The sequence below is a fragment of the Myzus persicae genome, unplaced genomic scaffold, assembly GCF_001856785.1.
Source record: "Myzus persicae strain clone G006 unplaced genomic scaffold, MPER_G0061.0, whole genome shotgun sequence".
NCBI classification, from domain to species: domain Eukaryota; kingdom Metazoa; phylum Arthropoda; class Insecta; order Hemiptera; family Aphididae; genus Myzus; species Myzus persicae.
In genome coordinates this window covers 68,432-72,213 of record NW_019104169.1, presented here as the reverse complement: position 1 = coordinate 72,213, position 3,782 = coordinate 68,432, and positions in this window count along the sequence as shown.

Below are 3,782 nucleotides of genomic sequence, written 5' to 3'. Positions count from 1 at the left end.
CGTATTTAATCCTATTAAAAAAATAATTAACATGGTGCTTACATCTTAATATCATAATAGACCATAAATCACCAATTAACATTTTTTTAATGTCCACTTTAGTAGGACTTTGGGAAGTTTTTTCTTAGGGGGGGGGGAGGTTCAAATTTGAATGCATATGCGAACAAAGTGAAGGCAAAATAAAAAAATTAAAACCGCATTATATATTCGCCATAAAAAATTAAATAAAAATAAATGAATAAAATATGTTATGTCTGCGGACCAGATAGATTTCATCCACGGGCCATGTCGCCTGATATAGACCACCACTATAAGACACCTCTTTTTAATGAGTACTTATAATATAATAAACGAATACTACGAAACCGCCAACGGCCATCGCAGTAATAATAATTATATTTTTGCTATTATACGAGTATATATTATTATGACTTTCCAAGACAATCGACTTGCCGACGCCGTGGCCAAGAGGGAAGTCACATGAGCAATATTCGCACACTTCGCACTATTCGTCATGGTGAAATCGCGGAACCACTAATAAAATATCACACGGACAAAACACGTCGTCACTATAAGACATAGCAGACATATAATTATATTAAAATAGTGGCAAAATATATAAGTAAGTATATAACTCGAATTAATAAGTGTAATTAGTATTTAATTGTTAGTAAACAATAAGTAATAATTAATAGTATAATAAAAATATGCCAAACCAAAATACAGCAGCATGCCAGCATTATAAAATATATTATAATATAGCTAGTATACATACTCGAAAATATATTCACGTATATTCAAGGCCGTAACTGGAAAAAAATTTCGGGGGGGTGGGGTCTAACATTTTTTCTAGGTATAGTTTTAGTATAGTTAAACAATATTCACCGCTAAAATGTTTCTACTTTTAAAAATTTCAGAGGGGGGTCCGGACCCCTGGACCCCCCCACCAGTTACGGCCTTGCGTATAATTATTAAATTTTAATAGTGTTACATACCTACCTACATTAATTATTTTTGATATTTAATTCTAGAATTAATACTTCTACTAATTGTATAATATATATTGTATACCTACTATTAATTATTAATTGTTATACACATAATAATATGTCTTATGTTAAAACTATTAAATATCAATTATACTTGAATTCGATTTATATTATAATTACATTTTTTATACTGCAGACGACATTTCGTCCATGCATCTATATTTCACTGGCGATATTATTACTCTGCGATAAAATATTGGTTTCGCGATACCTATCTAAGTATTTAAGTGGTGATATTTTGGTGTACCCAATCGCGGTGATAAGCGTTTAACAGTAGGTCTTTGATCAATATCACCTATACAGTTTAGTTTTATAGTTTTATAAAAATTATATTAACTTTATTTATACAAATTTGGATCGGGATTGCCCGAACAGTCAGTTACAAAAAAAAAACAACAAAAAAGTTGCCTTTGTTGGACGGAGAAGCGGATGACGATGATCGAATTTTTTATGTCATAACTATAACTAGAATTTATATGTTAATATACATTTTATTTTTTACTGTGACTTCATAAATTAACTTAGGCAAGTGATACATCCGTTTAACATAATTTTCAACTAAGTGAGCTATATTTGATTTTACATAGGTATCATAGGTATTTCGTCACATATACGTGTTTTAAATATTTCACAATAATACCTTTTTTATTGCGCATTTAGACAGATTTAACAATTTAGACTGATATATTATTATATACTTGTCAACTTACTTCTAGATTGGCTAAGATATCAATAACTGTTTTATCAATGTTAAATTAATCATTAATCCATTTCAATCAAGATGACTAAATTGTCTTTAAATACGAATACATTTGAATCTACTTTTAATATATTAAATATTTTATAATCTTTCATAAGTGAGGTCATAAATGTAATAAATTAATCATATACTTAGTACTTATATTAAATATTAATACCTAGATATGTGCTATGGTGTGGCGCAGTGGCTGACCGCAACCACATGAGATTACTGAAGCTACACTGCGCATGGCGTCGCTAGCTCCCGGATGGGTGACCACCCGGATTTTAGTGACCAAACACGGCACACATATATAATACCACGTGTGATCTGTTACAACTTACAACCCTACCAACTCAAAAACCCATTAAAAAGATACAAAAATAACCCCCTACCGTACCACCCTACACATAATGGCCTATGTTGAAGCGGGTTCTTCTGATTAAAAAAACAATACCTAGATATATTAGGTAGGTACATATTATTCCGAGTTTACTAGTTCAATTTATTTTGGTTGTATAAATCCATATTTTGGTGTTATAAGTGAATATTTCGGTACTAATTAGTAGTGAAAAATAAAAATTCATTGACATTTTAGCCTCATGGTTATAAGTTATAACTCATAGCGTTGATTATATAGATGTTTACTTGTTTTTTGATCTCTGGTTTCTTGGTTAGATTAAGTGCTGCATAATAATTTATATTAATATAAGACTCCAGAGTCTGAGCGTTGGAACCATAGACCTTATACTAAGAATAGTGATGAAGCTGTGTTGACGACTAAATACAATAATTTTAATATATTATTCTACTACCCCTAACAACCACGCGTACGAGTAATCGAGTAATCAAAAAGCACTCTCTGTGTTGTTAGACACGTGTAGTTAACGCTTTCCATACACTCATTGCTTGTCTTGTAGCAAAAGGTTTATGGTTGGAAACTTGAAACCCAAGATTTGAGCCCTATATGCAGTTTGATGCAGGATGATAACCATTATTGAACCACCGGTCGCGATGGCTGATGAATAATGATATTTATAAAATATAAGCTACAGTAGTGCGATATAGGTATTATTCAAATGGGTATTGTATAATACATAGGTATACCAGGGTTATTAATTGGAAGCACAAAAAATTAAAAAACTATGCGAAATTATGCAACACAGATTGATATTAAAATTAATGAACAACCATGTTTATGTATAGATAAATGAAAAGTTAAAAATAAATAATATGAAAAAAATATTAAAATAAAAAAATGAAATGAAATATGCATCTAACCAAACTACAAAAGGTATACCGTATATATTATGAAAACAATTTATAAAAAAAAATTTTTGTGAAAGAAATTATGTAGTGTATATATACTTTCTATATTAAAATATTATAGGATAACATATTGGTAAAATATGTCAAATCCATGTTTTTTCCCCACAAATATTCGTTAAAAACGTACACAGCATTTATACGCATACAACTATAACGCTCCATGTACCTGTGTAAAAATAAATGTCGTGTTTAGATTGATTAACGGTAATGACTTGAATTAGATTTGTGTATATAGAACTATCATTTTTAACACAGAATGATATCGATCTATACAAAATCGTTAAACTCACATCAGTGAATCGTCATCGAGAGTCGTAAATTCCTCAGATCGTATATGATAATATTTATAAATAAAAATTCACCGTGTGAATCACATCATCTGACCCATCGAGTCATATATATTATATACGCGAGCGTAATATAATATTATATTATAAGTACAATCTATACAATATATGAGCGTGTGCACAAGTATAATTACGTCACTTTCGATTCGTAAAAAATGGTGTAGGTATATACATCACGATATAAGTAATTTAATGACCACATCAACGGCTGACAGCGAATGTCATATTATAGTAATGAGAAATTTTTAACACGTAAAATAACAAATACTATGTACGCCGTCGGTGTATGTTATGATATTATGCCGTGTGCAGTGTCAC